Source organism: Orcinus orca, chromosome 8 (assembly GCF_937001465.1).
Source record: "Orcinus orca chromosome 8, mOrcOrc1.1, whole genome shotgun sequence".
In the NCBI taxonomy this organism is placed as follows: domain Eukaryota; kingdom Metazoa; phylum Chordata; class Mammalia; order Artiodactyla; family Delphinidae; genus Orcinus; species Orcinus orca.
In genome coordinates this window covers 46,536,210-46,554,342 of record NC_064566.1, presented here as the reverse complement: position 1 = coordinate 46,554,342, position 18,133 = coordinate 46,536,210, and the positions used below count along the sequence as shown (strand labels likewise).

General features: G+C 45.0%; 1 protein-coding gene across 6 annotated transcripts in view; it reads right to left on the bottom strand.

Annotated features, from left to right (window-relative positions):
* DENND2B (DENN domain containing 2B) overlaps positions 1 to 18,133 on the bottom strand; it is a 173,904-nt gene that overhangs the window by 100,231 nt on the left and 55,540 nt on the right. For 4 of the 6 annotated variants that reach the window (XM_049713964.1, XM_049713966.1, XM_049713968.1 and 1 more), the window contains one exon: positions 8,276 to 8,364. The gene's annotated coding sequence lies outside the window, so the exon portion shown is untranslated. Of the gene's footprint in view, positions 1 to 7,537; positions 8,140 to 8,275; positions 8,365 to 13,722; positions 13,859 to 18,133 lie in introns of those variants that run through there. The other 2 variants (XM_049713965.1, XM_004279215.3) reach the window with 2 other exon arrangements.

Here is an 18,133-nt window from a genome sequence, read left to right as displayed (position 1 = left end):
TTTACACTCTCCCTCAGCCCACTTCCCTTCTTCCTCTTTTGCCCAGGGCTCTGCCACAGAACATGCATTACTCATCAGAGAGGGTCCTTTCAACCTAGATGCTCCTTTGTTCCGCCAGATTCCCCCTCTGGTTTACATAATTCTTTACAAAAGCAAGGTACAAGAGCTATGACCTCTGTACTGACAGGGGACACTTACTACTGCCCTGCCGATACTAGATATCTGTCCAAGACATGGAGGAAGGGGATAGCGCCTCACATTTCTCAGCAGAACAAACTGCACAGACAGACTAGCCACTCAGAAACAAAGTCTGCTTGGCTTACAAGGGAATAATAAATATAACTATAGTGGCTCACATTGCATAAAGTGCTAGATACGAGGTGCTATTCTCAGCACTTAACATTTAGGCCTCACCACGACCCTATGAAATAGTACTATTACCACCTCCATTCTATAGAAGAGGGACTGGGACATGGGAGGCTAAGTACCTTCCCCAAGGCAACAGAGCTGGGACGTGGCAGAGCCAGAATGTGAACCCCGACAGCCCGACCAGGCTCTAGACATCACTCTTTCATTGGATGGCTCTTCCCTTAACACACAGGTTTGTCTCTGAGCACAACTGGCTCACTCCAGACTCTAAAGGAGAGAGGGTCTGTCAAAAAACACTGCCAGTTTTCTCCACTGAGAGAAGGAAACAGTGTTGGCCTCATTTATTCACAGAGCTGGTCTAAGTCTTTACAGCAGAACAAATGAGTACTCCAAACATGTGTTGACCAAATTTTTCCAGAGGCACTAAGTGAAACCACCACCTCCTTTCTTAATGACCTGGGAGACCTTCTAACTTACTAAGGGCTAGAGCCTCTCTGCAAGTTGTTGCAACCGAGCCCTATGCAGCTGAGAACAAGTTCCCAGTCTCCAAGTTATACGAACCAAGGCAAAATGCTTCTTAGAATCCAGCTGATGGGGTTAAAAAAAAAAGTTACCCAAATATGTTTTTAAGCATAAATTAAGTATGTTGGTCAGTCTGAGGAAATAAAATGTATCAAATATTTTACTTAGCTTCATTGGACTTTAGGGAAATCTAGTTGGAAAGATAAGATAATGCATATCAAGAGTCAAGTCAGAATGTCAACGAAAACACTCAATCCAAACCTCCCACTTCCTGGAAGAGGAAACTGAAGCCTAGAGAAGCCAAGTTACTTCCCCAAGGTCACCCAGCAAGTCGTAGCTAGAGCCAGGACTAAAGCTCAGATCTGCTTACTACCTGGCCAGGGCTCTTTCTACTCCTGTGTGCGGGCAGAGAAGTTCTTAGGAGGGAGAGATCTCTAACAGCAGAAGCAGCTAGCATTTTTTTTTTTTGTGGTACGCGGGTCTCTCACTGTTGTGGTCTCTCCCGTTGCAGAGCACAGGCCCCGGACACGCAGGCTCAGCGGCCATGGCTCACGGGCCCAGCCGCTCCATGGCATGTGGGATCTTCCTGGACCAGGGCACGAACCCGTGTCCCCTGCATCGGCAGGCGGACTCCCAACCACTGCGCCACCAGGGAAGCCCCAGCAGCTAGCATTTTTTGAGAGCATATGTGTGCCAGAAACTAAGCTAAGTGCTTTATGTAAATTATCTCATTTAACCCCTGCAACAGATCTTTAAGATGGGTAATATTACTAAGACACTAAGGTTTACAAAGGTTAACTCCAGAGGTCCACAGATAGTAAGAGGAAGCGCCAGACTATGAACCTCCAGAGCTGGCTACAAAGCCTATGTTCTAAGCTGGGTCTTGAAGGATACAGGATAGAATTCATGGAAGCAGAGGTGAGGAGTGCTAGGGTAGCCAGTGTCCAGAGCACTGAGAGCAGCTTGGGAAGGGCCTCCAATGCTGCGTTAAGGGGGACCTCAAGGTCCTACCTGGGCCAGCCTGTAGGAAAGGGGCAAGCAAGAAGCAGTTCTAGACTCCCATGACTATGAAGGGTAAGCATCCTACAAGAGGGTAGAGCTGAGCCTATGAAGCTGGGTTGAGAAGGACCACGTCAGAAACTCTCCTGGGGTCTTGACAGAGAGATGAATAAAGTACAAAGTATACACTCCTTCTAAAAGAAGAATATGATTTGACTTTCCTAGCCTAGTAACCCCAACCTGATTAAGAGATTCCAGCCTTACTCTCTTCAAAGAGCTGCTCCAAGTTGATAATAATAATGGAAAGCACTGAACATTTACTGTGTGCCAGGCACTGGGCTGAGAGCTTTACATGTATCATTTCATTCAATCCTCACCACAACTGTAACAAGCTAAGAGTTATTATTATATCCATTTTACAGATGCCTCACAGAAAACTGGGACTCAGAGAGATTAGATAAATTACCCAAGGTCACACAGCTAGTAAAGAGTAATGTCAGATTCTAAACCTGTGTTTATATGACCCCTGAGTTCCAGCCCTTAATCACTTCACTACACTGCATGTAAGATACTCTCATTATGTGCAAATAATTCCATCAGAGCTGCTCTAAGGCAGCACCATACACTCACTGAATATCTAATAGTCACTGAGAGTTGAACAAACACATTACAGGTTGACTCACTTAAAAGCAATCTATAAAACTCAGTTGTCAGAACTCCATAAGGGAGCCTGTGTTCCAAGACATGAATGAACATACCAAAATCAGTTCCTCAAACAAATCTAAAGAGTTCTAGAAACTAGCTGACTTTATAGTTTTCTTTCCAATTTTCCCATTTCCCTTTTCCCGTTCCCCACCCCCTGCACACAGGCACCAGGGTCAGACACTGTCAGAGAAGCCTCAAACACCCTCCTCCTATTTCCAGTCCTTTAGTGGGCTCTCTCCCATTACTCAAACAGTGCTTCAAATCAGAGTCTAAGAGTTGGACCCTCTTCCTTTTTCCCAGGCTAACGCATGAGATAGCCATTAACCCTACCACCAAAACCTAAAACTTCAGTAGGTCTGTGTTTCTTCTCAGTCACACGGACGGAGGCTCACACTGGGGAGGAAATAACTATACTACAACAAGTAATACAATATATATATGGGATAAATCCCACACTTGATACTTTTTTAGATCCTCCCCAGCTCTTGGCCCAGACCTTCTGTATTCACTGACTAAATGGGTAAACAGACCAAGAGAACATATGGGCACCAGAGATGTCTCTGGGCCCAAAGAGCAAATGAACAGGGGTGTTGACTGCAGTGCCAGCCGCTCCCACCCACTCCTGCCCTCCCAGTGCTTGTTAGGATCTACACAACACTGTCTCTTTGAGCCCCTGGGGGCGGGCCGGCATTCTGCTGTATCACGAAGGCCTCCTAGGTCAGCCCAGGTACACCCTCTATCACCCTTCCTGTCCCTGACAACTACCCTCTCCTCAATCCCCCTCCCAGGGCCTTTCTCCTGTTCCTTCTAGTAATCTTCCTACTGCTTCAGATCTTATCTCCCATAACCCTATGTTTATCTCCTTTTTCCCAGGTTCAAATAGTCCTTCATCCACTGTGACGCTTCCTATTAGCCAATCTCCAGCTCACATACAAATCCCTTCAGTGACAAGTCACACAGAAAAAGAGTCTGGATCTTTGAGAAACAGGTGGTTTCATGACAAACTCTTAGGAACAGGTCAGCTTTGGTTAAGAAGGCTTCATATCCTGATTGCATATAATTCACCCTTTATAGAGACAGTGCAATCTAAGATTCAGGCAGTTTTCAGAGAAGAGTATTGTGATCATTTCAACAGCCCCTCAACAGCAGTATACCTGAGCCAAAAAAAATGAGAAGGGATCTTTGGAGAAATCCTTCAATAAGGTAGTCTAGACTCATTCAGCATCTTCCTCTCCCCTCAAAACACACATACACACATACACACGTGCAGGCCAGTTTTCTAGGGCCCATGGCTAGAAACAGAGACCCTGGATTTTTTCTATCAGACAATATATCACGTGGCATGTTCCCCTCAGATGGATACACCCGCATTTCACCCCACCCACCTATTGGGACAGGTGCACAGAGCAGCTTCTCCCCAGCATAAAAGAGATGCACAGTCTCCCTCCCCACCCCCAGAAGAAGCCACTCACTAGTGCAAGTTTTCCCACAGAAAGAGAACTCTCTGCAGACCATGCCAGGTGGTCTTTTTTTTTTCTTTCATGCCCTCCTGGCCCCTTTTCCACTTTCGCATGGTTCCTGCGAGGCCCCCTCCCTACAGCCTGCTCTCCCAAGCTAAGGCGGAGGGACAGAAGGAAGACAAGCCAAAGCCGTGCAGGGCTGCTGCCCGGCCTCCCCCAGGCTCCACACACGTTCCCTTTGCTTGGCTGCCTCAGCAAACTCTCTTGGGCCCAACATGAGAAATCAGGAGTCTCCAGGGCAGTGACAGGTAACAGCTAAGAGAAGCAAAAGGATGACATGCTCTCAGCCTCTCAGTCCTGCCAGCCTGCAGGGAGGTGCTTTGGACAGCCCAGGACTCAGACCCTCTACCTGTCTCAGGTTCCTACCTCCCGGAAGTAGTCATTAGAATCAGATGAGGTGGGGACGGGACGCAGCCTCTCTTAGTCCCGGGCCAGCAGTGTGGCTGTGATATCTGGAGTTGTGGTGCCCGTCCAAATGGTACACCCAAGCCCTGCATTCCAGGGACAGGGGCAGAGCCAGCAGAACTGAGGACGGCCTTGGCCTGTCCTCCAAAGTATTTCAGAATTGCAACTTCCCTGGGTAACTGATTATTCTAATTTTACAGAGAGAAGGAGCCCAGGGGGAGAAAGTGCAGGAAGAGGAGTAAAGGAAGGGGGAGAGAGGGAGTAAGAACAAGAATGTTACTTTTTCATCCTTAAGGAACATGGAGGGATCCGATTTGTGACTTAGCTCTGGGAAACTGGACTGACAAGGAGTGGGGAACAGCTGCAGCCCCAAGCTAAGCTGTGGACAGCTTCCCCTCAGGCTGGAGAGGCTGCTGTGACAAGATTCACCTGGAAAAAAGGCTCCCACCTAGTATGCCAGGAGTCTCTGAGGACAGAGCTGGGATGCCCTTGCCCAGAGGCTCCACTCCCCTGCTATTCTGTTCCTTGCACAGTCCCACGGCATATCGAGTATCTCTGCCCTTGGAATTCCCAATTCCTTGTTTCTTTCTTATTTCCCTCTAAGCTGTAGCCACAGGTTCCTAAAAGAGCTGCCTAGCCCCCAAGGACCTTTCAGAGCAATAACACTTCCTGCCAGTTAGAACCCTGCCTTTCAAACCCAAAATGGAGGAGAAAGGCCTCCCTGCTCACTCGCAACAGTTTCCCCAGCAGAACCTAACAGGATGAGGGAACCAGCCCTGGCAACCAGTAGCCTCTCTTCCAGCTTCTAAAATCTATGACTCCGTAAGCGCCAGGCAGCTGTGGGAAAAGCAAAGGGTCTCTTGGAATCCCTCTCCTCCATACTAAAACATGTGAGTCAGGTGACCCAAGGAAAGCTTCATCTCTGAAGGATCATTTATGGCTCAAAGTCTACAGTGAACATCACTAAACTTCCCAACCCAAAGAAAGCACTATTTGTTTCTTTTCACATCTTGAAGAAGTTTTAAAAGGATTTTCTCATTTTTATTTATAAATGCAAAAGAGAAGAAGGGACTTTATAAATGGGAAAACCAGAACAAAGTGACTTTCCAGAAGAAAGAGGGACCATCCATCAAGTGTCAATTCATAACATCTTACATCATATAGGACTTGACTTGTTTAAAACTACGTTCATGGAAATTATTTCATTTGCTCCCCGCAACAGTCCTATGAAGGAGCTATTATCATTATCCCCATTTCACAGCCAATAAATCTGAAGGTCGTACAGGTTGAGGGTCTTGCCCATGGCTACCTTTATGGTAAGTAGCAGAACCTGGCCACGGTTCACATCTCCTAAACCCAAATCCATTATTCATTCTGCTACACCAAAAGAAAGATCATCTGCTAGCCCTCTTGACACGTGCGGGGACCATAAAATTGGAGGAGCTGCCCAAACACATCCACACGAGTAGAGGAGAACTGAGATCCTGGATTTGCGTTGTCCACCGAAGGGGCCACTGACTCAGAGAGGCCTCCTCTTCACATCTCCCAAACTGAGTCCCAGCCAACAGCGCCATGCCACATCCCCCCAGTTAACCGAGGTGTCAACCAAGCAGAGGAGCCCTGGAGTGCAGTGAAAGGAGGCATCACTTTAGAAGCGGCCCGTCTGAGGTCCAGGGCCATGGAGTTCACCCTTATGGAGCCTCAGGCCACAACAATGATGTACACATGTCCACATTCAGGGAGCCCGCTTGGGGACATGGCCAGTGCTTTCATTGGCAAGCTGACCCGAAGTTAATCAGAAGGCCCCCCTCATTGTTTGCCAGAGTACAAAAGACATTCTGTTCAGAAAGTTCAAGAAGAAAAACCAAAGAGCCAGGATGGCAGCTGTTCCCTCATCCCACAGAGAAACCAAAGGCACCCACCAAGTTTCCTGAGGCCCAGCAGTAAGTTTAAGATATAACATGGCTGAAGAGGAAGCACATCCCGATGGGTCTCCACTGCAGGGAGTGTCCACTGCGTTAACCCTCCCGATAAGATCACTGACAACCTTAGCTACCTCATCACCTATGAAAGTGCCTTTCTGGAACAGTCTCCTCTCCTAGGCCACAATGAGTTCACCACACACTAGTCCTCTAGGTCAGAACAAGTTTTACCGAAACATAGGACAGTGTAGAAGGGGTGTGCGGCATGGACACTGCATGCCCTGAGAGTTGGTTAAAATATTAACCAAGGAATCCATTCAGCACAACCACAGCACTTCATGTCTCCTCAGGTAACCTAGCTCTTAGCAGCAGCTCACTCTGAGATATCTGGATAAGAAAAACCTCTTTGCAGGTCCCCCAGCCCCCAGACACCACCTGCCTCCACCCCATGTATTTTCTAAGGAAAGCCTGTGATGGACTTTATTAATGAAGGAGGACAGCTTGCTTCTTACCAAGCTACCTGGGGGCCAGAGAGAGAGACCAACCCCAGTTCAGATATCCCTAGGACAGTCCCTCTGTCCTAATAACTACTCCGGAGAGACTTGGAGCTCACCACAGGCTCCCAGCTGAGTTAATTAGCTTTTTTTTTTTTTTTCATTAGGTCAGACATAGCAGCACCAAGAGACAAAACAGACAGTGTTCACTAGAACAAACCAAGCCACTCAAAAGACACTGGAGTTTCCACGTAAGAACTACAAACACAATGCTGGAGTGATGATAACTCATTTTTCTACATAAAAGACCCTTCCTGTAAAATATCCTGAGACTTTGTGCTAAATAAAAGATGACGATTCCTATAGTGAAGTCTAAACACCTCAGGTTCAGTAAGAGTGAGATCAGCTAGATCTGCAAAGTCAAGAAAATTGGCTGTTTCCCTCCTCCTTAAGCTAATAGAATCCAACTGTTGGAGCATGACATCATTCCTGAGCCCCAAACCCCGAGCACAGAGTACAGACACTTGCCTGCCTCCCAGAAAACAGCCCAAGACTGGCCAGGAAAGGAGGAAAAACAATCCAAGCCTGGAGCTGACCTTACCTGAAAGTCCCGGTGCTTTCCTGCCCACTCCATTCTCAGCAGTTTGGCTCACACCACAGTCTGTTAGGGAGCCCAGGGCCCCCAAATCCACTCGCTCCGGCTCGGATACCTGCTGCGAGCTTCCCACGGCTCCTTCCTCTGACCTTTCGTGGCGCTCCTTCCAGCCAAATGAGCGGAGCACTGCTGGCCGGCCAGGCCAGTCGTCATGGAGACCCTGTTCTCGCCAGCGCTCGCTCCCGATCTCTCCCTCCCTCCCTCCCTTTCTCTCTCTCCCTCCCTTTCTCTCCCCCGACCCCTCCCTCGCTGTCTCCCTCTCTCTCCCTCAGTTCTGGGAGGCTTTCACGAAACAGCACTGTCTTTTGATCAGCTCGGTCTCTGCACGCATTCCACTCCTCCTACCTCCCTCCCAGTCAGACAAGGGCTCTGGGCTGCTCCTGGGAACTCGCTTCAACAGCTCAGAGGGGAGAAGGGAGAAGACAGTGAGTGGACTTGTTCTGCTCCCCACCAGTGTCTCATTTTTTTTATAACTTGGAAGAGTCCTGGTCGGGGGGAGGGAGCTAGCTGGAACACTTGGAGGGGAAGCAAGCCCTTCCTCTGGGTCCTGGAGTGAGGGGAGGGTAGGAGGACCCAGATGCACTGCCTCGACTTGTTTGTGCGCTTGGGATTTTCCCCGGCAGCAGCTGAGGCGGAAATGCATTCACCTCCCTGGAGCTCGCCTGGACTGGCCTCTCTTCTTACCTTGCTGCCTGCCCAGGCCGTGGTGATGGCTTTAACCAGTGCAGGGACTCATGGTACTAGTGCTGGTGCCAAAGCAGTCTCTCATCTTCCTGCAATGGAGAGGAAAGACACCAGGTCAGGTCCAGTAAGTGTCCTGGGCAAGTCAGAGTCACAGCCCAAGCAACAAATGTGATACAAATACAGCCTAAAGCCCAGGCTTTCTGTGAGCTGTCGTCATGGCCAGAAATAATATCAGTGCTGTTAAAGAGCTAGCACAGTGCCTGGGACACAGCAGGCCCTCTAAGCGTAATCCCCCGATGCATATTTCTGCTTTGTAATATATTTTTTAAAATATTTATTTATTTGGCTGTGCCGGGTCTTAGTTGTGGCATGTGGGATCTAGTTCCCTGACCAGGGATCAAACCCGGGCCCCCTAAATTGGGAGCACGGAGTCTTATCCACTGGACCACCAGGGAAGTCCTCTGCTTTGTAATATTCTTTTACATGCACTATTTTGTTCGATCCCCAAAACCTTTTGAAGTATACTGGATAGATATCATTATCACCATTTTATAGATGGGAAAACTAAGGCTCAGAGGGATCAAATATCTAGTCCACAGTTACAAAGCCAGTTTGGCAGTCGAAGAACTAACAGTAGAGACCAGTCCACTGCCCCCTAGTCTGGTACTTTCCTCTAAGGTACACTGCCATCTGATCTTACAAACTAACAGTTTTTTTGACAGCCAGTTATGAGATACAAGGCTGGGTTCCCTGGGGAAGATAGAGACTCCTTCTGAGTCGTGATCAAATAGGCCCTACTATCATCTTTTAGCCTGAAGGCTCTACGATAGCCTCTATGAGATGTGAAACATACAGGTGCACAAATGAGAGAAAAAAAGTCCTGCCCTATAGCTATAAATTACCTTACACTTCTCCAAAGTACTCTTACAAATCTTGGCTCATCTGTTCAACCCAAGAGACCCACAGTTAGGATGGTACTATCATATTAATTTAACAGATTTTTTAAAAAATCTAAAAGAGAGGCCAAATAACTTGGCCCAGGTCACAGAACCAGAAGATAACAGATCTAGAAATAGTAGCCAAGCCTTTCAACCCTCTTCCGTATATTAAGCAGAGTAGTTCCAAGAGCACCAGACAGAGCAGGGGTCAGAAGATCAGGTAGCCCCGGCTCCACAGCAGCCATGTGCCTCCGGGCAGATCACCTAGCCTCCCAGTCTCCATATAAAACCTGTCCCCTGGGCAAGTGACAGGGCTGGGATGAGCATGAAAAGATGTGTGTGAAAGCATTCTCCTTCAACCAGGCACTGAGCTAAGAACTTCATCTCAGCTGCTCTTCACCACAAACAAACAAAACCTGGGGCAGTTGGTTTGCCCCCAAGAAGAGGCCCCTGAGGCTCAAGGAAGACATTTTTCAACGTTGCTTCCTAAAACCGTGCTAGAGAGATTCTGATGGAATCTTTAAGGCTGAGATCCCTTGCAGAATTTCTGTGTTTTTCACTAATGTCCAATATACCACAAATTTCTTAAAACAAGATTTTAATTCAGTCAAGTTTAAAAGGTAAATATATGTCAGGAGATAAGGTAGGAGGTGTGTCACAAAATACAACAGGAAATAACAGAATGGCACAAACCCTAAGTGGGGGGCACTTTTGCTTCAGTGAAGCAATCAGAGCTTCAAAGAGGGTATACTCAACCACCTACTAGAAATACCCAACCCAATACCCTGACCCAAGTACCAACTCAGGAATTCCTCATAGGCCCTAGTGTCCCCCACCCCCATATGCAAAGGAAGACAAGATGAAACGGCAAGGGCAATACCATCAAATCACTAAACTTCTCCCCCATCCCATTCCCAACAGGCAGCCCTCTGCTCTGCTCCTGATGCCCAAAATGCACATTCCACTTGCCCAGTCTCCATGATGAGAAAGCAGAGGTGATGCCCATTCATTTTTACAATAAGACAATAGTCACAGTTATAATATTAATACCAACTAATGTTTATTGAGCACCTACCATATGTCAGGCATTCTTCTAAGCAGCATGAAGGGACAAGGTTGAGTACTAAAGCTGATACAAGTCAGTCTCTAAAGTAATGCAAACTTCAAAAAGCCCTCCAGACCAGACACAGAATGCAGGCCATGCTCCCCCTAGTGGCACACCGGGGTTACAGCGGTTCCTTAGGGCCCTCCCCTGGGGGGACCAGGTAGGGACATAGTAAGGGCCGCATTAGTGGGAGAACTGAAATCGCTGCTTGGGTGCTGCTATTGTGTATAAGCTCCTTGAACTGGGCAGAGAGAAAGGACAGCTGAATCCTTCTGCTGCCTCTGCAATGCTGGATTCAGATCAATCCTACCTGACCTTTCCGGAAGGATAGGGCTTTTACAGCCGTATGTGGTCTAGTATCTGCTGGGAGGCCCACATGCAGACTTCAGCCAGAAACCCAGGAGATATCCTTGCACATCCCTACCTCACACTCCCCGCAGCCAATCCACTTACCGACTCCAAATAATTCTACTTCCAAGATTTATCTTTTATCTGTCCGTTTTTCTGCACCTCCATTGCCACCCCAGTCTTTCCCCTTAACCACTGCACCAACCTCCTAATCACCCCAGCTTTCACTCTTGCCCTCACACCTCCGTTCTCCACAGAGCTGTCTGAATCACCCTTTTACACCAAATCATGTCATTTCCTGCTTAGCACACTTCAATGGCTTCCCACTGCATTTAGGATAAAATCTGAATTCTTACCAGGACCTATAAGGCCCAGCATGATCTTTCTCCAGCCTCCTCTCCTCTCAGCACATTTCCTACCCTCCCACTCTGGGTGCCAGCTACACAGGCCACCTTTTAGTTTCCCAAAGTGTCAGATCTTCTCCAGGCTGCTCCCCTTGCCTGGGACACTCCCCCACACCCTAGTCTTCACCCAGCTGAATCTTACTCGCTTAGCCTCAACTTGCCTCTCACCTCTGCAGAGAAGTCTTTCACGATCCTCCAGTGTAAATGAGGACTCACCCTCCATGGCACTTACCATAACCTGCAATTGCTCATTTGTGCGATTACTTGCTTCCCCCCTGAGTTCCTTAGGAGCAGGAACCTTGAAAGTTTTGCTAACCACCATATTCTCTGCATTTAGGATAGGGCCCAGCTCATAGCTGGCACACAATAAAAATCTGCTGAATGAATGCATAAAACCCCCTTTCTTCCTGTCCAACAGGAGGAAGAAACTTAGAACAGCCATTTCACGTCACTCATTGTATCTTTTCATAGACTTACAAACTATAATTACATGTCTTTTCCTCATGTGCCTTGCCTGTGGGCTCAACCAAAAATTCCTGTAAAGTCTCCCTGTGGTTTGTTTCCCAGAACTTTCCTCGTAAGGTCACTCTTCCGGGGACGCGCTCCAGGGTTTTACAGCCTTTCCCAGTCCCAGAGTGCCCACTCACAGGCACTCCAGCACAAGTATCACTGCCAAACCAAGTGGGATGCAGGAATGGCTCAACGCCCACAGATGGGAAGGCTCTCCCGGGTCAGCTCCATTCAAGGACAAAAATGTTTTCTCTCACCTCCACTGCGCAGGTCACTGTGCTTACAGAAAATACACTTTTACTTTAAAAAGTCATCTTATGTTTTATAATTTGGAGATGGGTGTAAATATTGTTTGAAAAAATGTTTTTCCATTACTGAAAAGAAACTGAAAACTACTGTCTGGGGGAAAAATAATGAAGGCCTAAATAATAGCAACAGCAGTGTGCCTAAGCCCAAACCCCTCCCGTGACAGACATGGCCACCAAAATCTGAAATCCCTTCCGGCTTCCTCTCCTGCCACACTCCCCCACGACCACCACTCCATTACAGGCACAACCATCACACACCAGCTGGTGCTCTGAAAACTGCATTTCTCCTCTCCCTCCCCAGCTGCCCACACTGTTACCTTTTTCTGAGTGGCTCCCCTTCCCTAACTAGCAAAACCAAATGGCCTTCAAGGCCCAACTCAGTCATCACCTCCTCTGTGAAATATTTCTTGATCTCCTGGCAGGATCTGTTTGTCTACTCTGCAAGCCCACAGCAGTTTAGGATGCCTTTATCATGGTATTTATATCATTTTATCACTGCTACTTGCACTCCCTCTCCCCCACAGTTGTGAGCCCCTTGAAGTCTATCTACTTTCATATTTCATTCAGAGTGGGCAACCAATTAATGTGTTCAATAAATGAAACACTTAAAAAGACTCTTTAAAAAAAAAACCCACAGAAACAGCTGCCCCCTCCATTAGATGAGGGAATTTGAGTGGATAGCCTTACATAGTCTATCCACTCAGATTCAAGAGAAGAAAAAAAATTATATATATATATATATTTTAATATATATGTGTGTATATGATCATTAGGTTCTAGATTTGATCACTAGAAGAAATTATAGTCTTTTCTTTAAAAAACTTTTCTTTAAAAACTGAAATGCCAAATCTGAAAACACAGGAGCAGAATAAATCTTTTAAAGTCACTCCTTACTTTGGGATCATTGGAATTCAAGAAAAGAAAGCTGTTATCTCAATATTACTGGCTGGATCCTAGAATGCCTAAGAGATGCAGTATAACTTCAGATGCCTCTAGAGAGCCTAGCTCCCAGTGCCCACCAGACTGGGGTCCAGCAGCATGTCCACTGAAGACACCCAGTTCTACCCATGTGTCCTGCCCATTTTCCTACACTGGGCTCTGGTTGCCATGTGAGTAGGCAGGTTTACACAAGAGCTCTTTAGGACTTTACAATTTTCCTTTTCTACCTCTGAGTGGCAATGTGGTTAAGAAGGGAAAAACTAAAAATTCAGGAGTAGAGAAAAGAGTCATCAGACTGGAGTCCAGGTCCTGGTTACAGGGCGGTGAGATCCTGAGCAAGTCCCTGTCCCCCACAGGGCCTCCGCTTTTTCCTGCATATAATGAGAGGGGTATTGGGCTGTTGGAACTAGCTGTTCTCCAGTGGTCCCTTCTAGCTTCAATGTTCTACTGCATTGTTCTTTGGCAGTCACCCAGATCCGTGGTTCTATCCTAGTCACCTAGTCCCCTTGCTTTCTGAATGAATCCAAAGCAGCAGAAAGGCATCTTGTTTCAGGAGCTACAGAGCCTCCATCTAATCCTTTCAGCAGAACCCCATGGGGCTCTGGAGTCATCTGCTCGGGATCAGATAGAAGAAGACCATCACCACATAAGGCAACCTTTCCTAGAGGAAAAGATGGGAGATTCAGACTCCCTGCCCAAAAGCAGCTGGCCTAAGAGAAGAAAGGCACCAAACACAGGGTGGGGAAATTAGGAAATGGCCTGGGAAGTGCCTGGAAGAAGACTGCAGCTCTGCCAGGGACTCACTCCTAGCCATCAGTCTGAGACAAAGCAGCCTTTACAAAGCAGAAGCACTGGCAATATCTAACGAAGTTCTCTTGGAAGACAATCTGCTTACTGCCAATCAAGCAGTCTCTTCATGGGCTCTACCAGGGCCTTTGCATCAACAAAACAAACGCGTTCCTCCAGATGGCAATTCCAGCCCTCCTCTGCCTGGGAGCCACAGCTGGCAGGACCTCCAGTGCGCTGGCCACTGCTACACATACTTTGCTTCACAGCCTTCCTGGGAAAACAGAGAAATACCGATTCTTTGCTCAAGTCCTGGCATTTTATGGTAGGAAATTCTTCCAGGTCCTTATTCCTGACCTAATCCCGCCTGCCTCCGACCCTTTTCCCACCTACTCCCCTCCGACCCTGAGGCTCTGAACTCAGAAAGTGTGGGCTCAGCCTATAATTATCCTAGATCCCACTGCCCTGTGGTGAAGCGGCTACTGGACATCTTCATGCTGGGTTGAGCACACTCTCCTTCTGTGCGCCAGCCTTCCGGCCCCAGTCCACCTCCACTCGGCTCACAACCCTCAATATGAGGCTCAAAGTTCAGATCCCCAGGACACAAGGTACTCAGTGCCTTGATCCAGTCCCTCAGAGTATCTGTCACAGAGTGTATATATGGGCTAATTTCTGGACTCTCTCAAATCCACAGGCCCCTGACCACTGCCCCTTGTTAAGTCCGAGCATTTTAACACTGGGCCACATAAACACAGTCTTGGGGCCAGGAACAACTGGACCAAGGAGGCAGTATCCCAGACCCCCTCTAGAAGCCCCATTTACCCTTCCAGAATGGGCTTCTCATGTTTACTTGGCTCAGAACTCCAAGCTCAACCAAGATCTTACCCGTCATGACTAAAGCTTCAGGTAGGGTACAAAGTGAAGGAAAAGGAGATGGAGGAATAAGAGGAATGTGCACTCCAACAGCTTTTCCATGATATAACCAAGAAAACACCTTGAGCCTCAGAAAGGAGTATCCCTTAGAATAAGATCTGGGCAAAGCTGTGGGAAATGTGGGTCCAGCCATATCACCTCCTCCATACTGTCTCCCCTTATTTTCCCAGGTTGGACTGGATTCTCTACCTCCACCCCCTGTACTCCCTGGGACAGTCTACTACTCCTGCATCTGCCATGTTCATATTTTAGTGATATTTAGCTCATATTTTCATATTTTAGTGCACCAAGGCTTATCCAGCTCATTTCTCCTACTAGCCTATGTCTTAACTCTGAAGCCTAGTTTAGGGTTCTGTACTGAGTACAATTAATAAATTTTTAACATATGAACTAAAGAAACCAACCAACTAATGGATCTAACAAATAAGGGATCAACAATATCACCACAGAACCTAAACCATTTGGTGCTTAGCACCTCAGAGTGGTCCAAGGTTTTCAAGGTGTGGTACATATATACAAGATGATTACAAGTGGTATAAGAAAATTTAAAAAAATTTTAATGCTCTTGTATTTATCTTAATGTGTATTTTTTTAAAAAGATAACCAGCTATTAACTCCATTTTCACTGAAGTCATTGAGTAGACCAATGCTAAAGAAGGTATATATGTTTTTTGTTTGCGTTTAGTTTTGTTTTGCTAAAATTAGTGGGTAAACATTTAAAGAGAAATGGGATACTTACACAACCTCAAAGTATCTCTCTCAGAATATATATTAATTACAAAGGCAGAAACAGGGAACTTGTCAGTGGAGAAAACTGGCAGACATTACCTTCACCAAGTGATCAAAGTTAACATTATTAGTAATAAGATACACTGACATCATGTACCCCTGACATGAAGCAATGAGAAGGGCACTGCACTTCTGTGGTGTTCTTCCCAAAAATCCATAACCTTAATCTAATTATGAGAAAACATCAAACAAACCAACTTGAGGGACATTGTATAAAATACCTTCCCAGTACTCCTCAAAAGTCTCAAGGTCATAAAAGGTAAGGACAGACGGAAGAATTGCCATAGACTGGAGGAGACTAAGACACAACACCTAAATGTAATGTGGGATCCTGGATTCCACCCTGGAACAGAAAAAGGACCTTAATGGGAAAGACTAATGAAATACAATTAAGGCTATAGTTCACATTATACCAACGTTAATTTCTTAGTTGATAAGAATACCATAGTTATGTTAGATTAGGGGACTTTGTACTGTCTTTGCAGACTTTCTGCAAGTCTAAAATTATTTAAAAATAAAAAGTCTTGTAAAAGCTAATTTAAAGATAAATAAATAAAAGTATATATGGTACATATCATAAACATGGGTGAGAATGACTCAAGTTTGAGAAGCAAGAGTGGCCACCCTTCAAACCCTACCTCCAAGGAAAGCTTCCCCAGAATAAGAAGAACAGCTGTAGAAGAATATTTAGTAAAATGGGCAGTGTTCAGTTTATATTACTTGGAGAAAAAGTAATTATCCCATTTTGTTAAATATAAATATATATATATATATATATATATATATATATATATATATGCCACATATATAATCCATAGAAAAAATGTCTGTATTGAAATAAAGATAACCTATCCTGAACCAAGTACAGATGGCATTTATTAAATAGTAAATGGGATATAGCTTTTGGAAAGCATCTTGGCTAGATCAATTAAAATGCTCATATCCTGTGACTCAGTGGCCTCATTTCTGGGAAGCTGTCCTAAGAATAAAATACTCAAGTATGAGGGAAAAAAATGCATGTTCCCAGCATTATTTATAATAATGAAAATTAGAAACAAACTCCATGTGAGTCATTACTAAATTGGTAAATGTCAAGTGTTTTTTGACCACTACCCATACTAAAAAATAAATTTTATATAGTAATACAGAATGTGCATGTATGAGAGAGCGTGTGTGCACGTGTGTATGTATACAAAACTGAACCAAAAAGTTTCTGCAAACAATACTTATCTTTACTATGTGTGATGCTCTCTGCCATTTTCTACCCTAATCTATTTCATTAAGGAAACAAAGCTTGTAGAGCCCCACTAGATTGATTCCCCATCCCACTAATGATAACCTGCAGTCTGAGAAACACTGCACTAGATGGACAATTGTGCAGCCATTAAAAGAAATGACTACAATCCACAAACTGGTAACAGTGATTGGCTCTAGGGAAAAAAAAGAGAAAGAACGTAGGAGGAAGATTTGCTTTTCACCGTACATCTTTTTGTACCTTTTGAATTTGCAATACATACATGTATTATTTATTTAAAAAGTGACTGTGAAGACTTTAACAGTATCAGACAATGCTAATTTTGCATAACAAAGTTATAACTACATTAAAATGTAGAAAACACATACAAGCGAAAAAGGAAATTATACCAAAACAATAACCACATTAGCAATTTTTTCCTTCTTACTAAGTTCTACATATGCCACACGGTTACTGTTTGACTTCTACAATTTAACATATATTTATTTTCTAAAATTAATGCAATTATTGGCAAGGGTACATAGGAGATTTCAAAGCTAATGGTAATGTTTTCTGTATTAAGCTGGGTGGTAGATACATGAATACTCACATTTAAACTGTACATATAAAAAACATATACTCTATATTTTAATAATATTTTTAAAATGAAAGATTGCAAAAGTGGACCATTTTTTCAGGTCTGCCTCTCCTCACCCTCAAACTCAAGCAGACACTCCAACAAAGTGTGGGATAGGATTTAAAACCATCAGTCAAATGGATACCTTCCATTTTTGTAAACAGGTTGTAACATGTTAGAACCTGTCTCCTAAAGATTTCCATTTAGAACTTTGTAGGTGGGCTAGTTTCAGCGGTCCATTCACACTCAGGACTCTCTTTTAGTGTGTTTCCTTGATTTCCCTTCCCCCCCCCTCCCACTAAGCCATTGTTTATGCCTTCATACTTTAAATCACATATAAGCTCTTCTGAGCAAAAGGACCATTTCTTATTCATCTTTGAACTTCCAACAGGCTATAATGCAGTGTTTTCTTTACACACAGCAAATGCTCAATAAGTATTTATTAAATAGGCAATATCATAGGCAAAACTCCAGAACAGAGTATATGAAACACAAAAAGTAGCAAGGACATAAAGAAGGAAGCACTGATCACTGGAGATTAAATAAAGTCATGCTAAAAAACTCATTACATTTATTTAATACAGTTAACATGGAATTATAGTAGAGAATAAAGGAGATAATATATGTAACACACTCAGCAATAGATAGTAAGTGGTCTATAAATAATAGTCTGGGGGTTTAAAAATAATATGCACACATATTTACATAATATATATTTACATATGATATATATTATGTGTCACATAAATAAACATATGCACACACATATATCAAAGAATTCCAGGACACAATTTATCTGCACTTCAGAAAAATCTCTCTTGATCTTATGGATAAAACAGGAAGGCACTGGCAGTAGCACCATCTGGTAACTCAGGACAGCTGGGTCCAAATGGAAGAGCAAAATGGATCAGTATCAACTACGAAGGA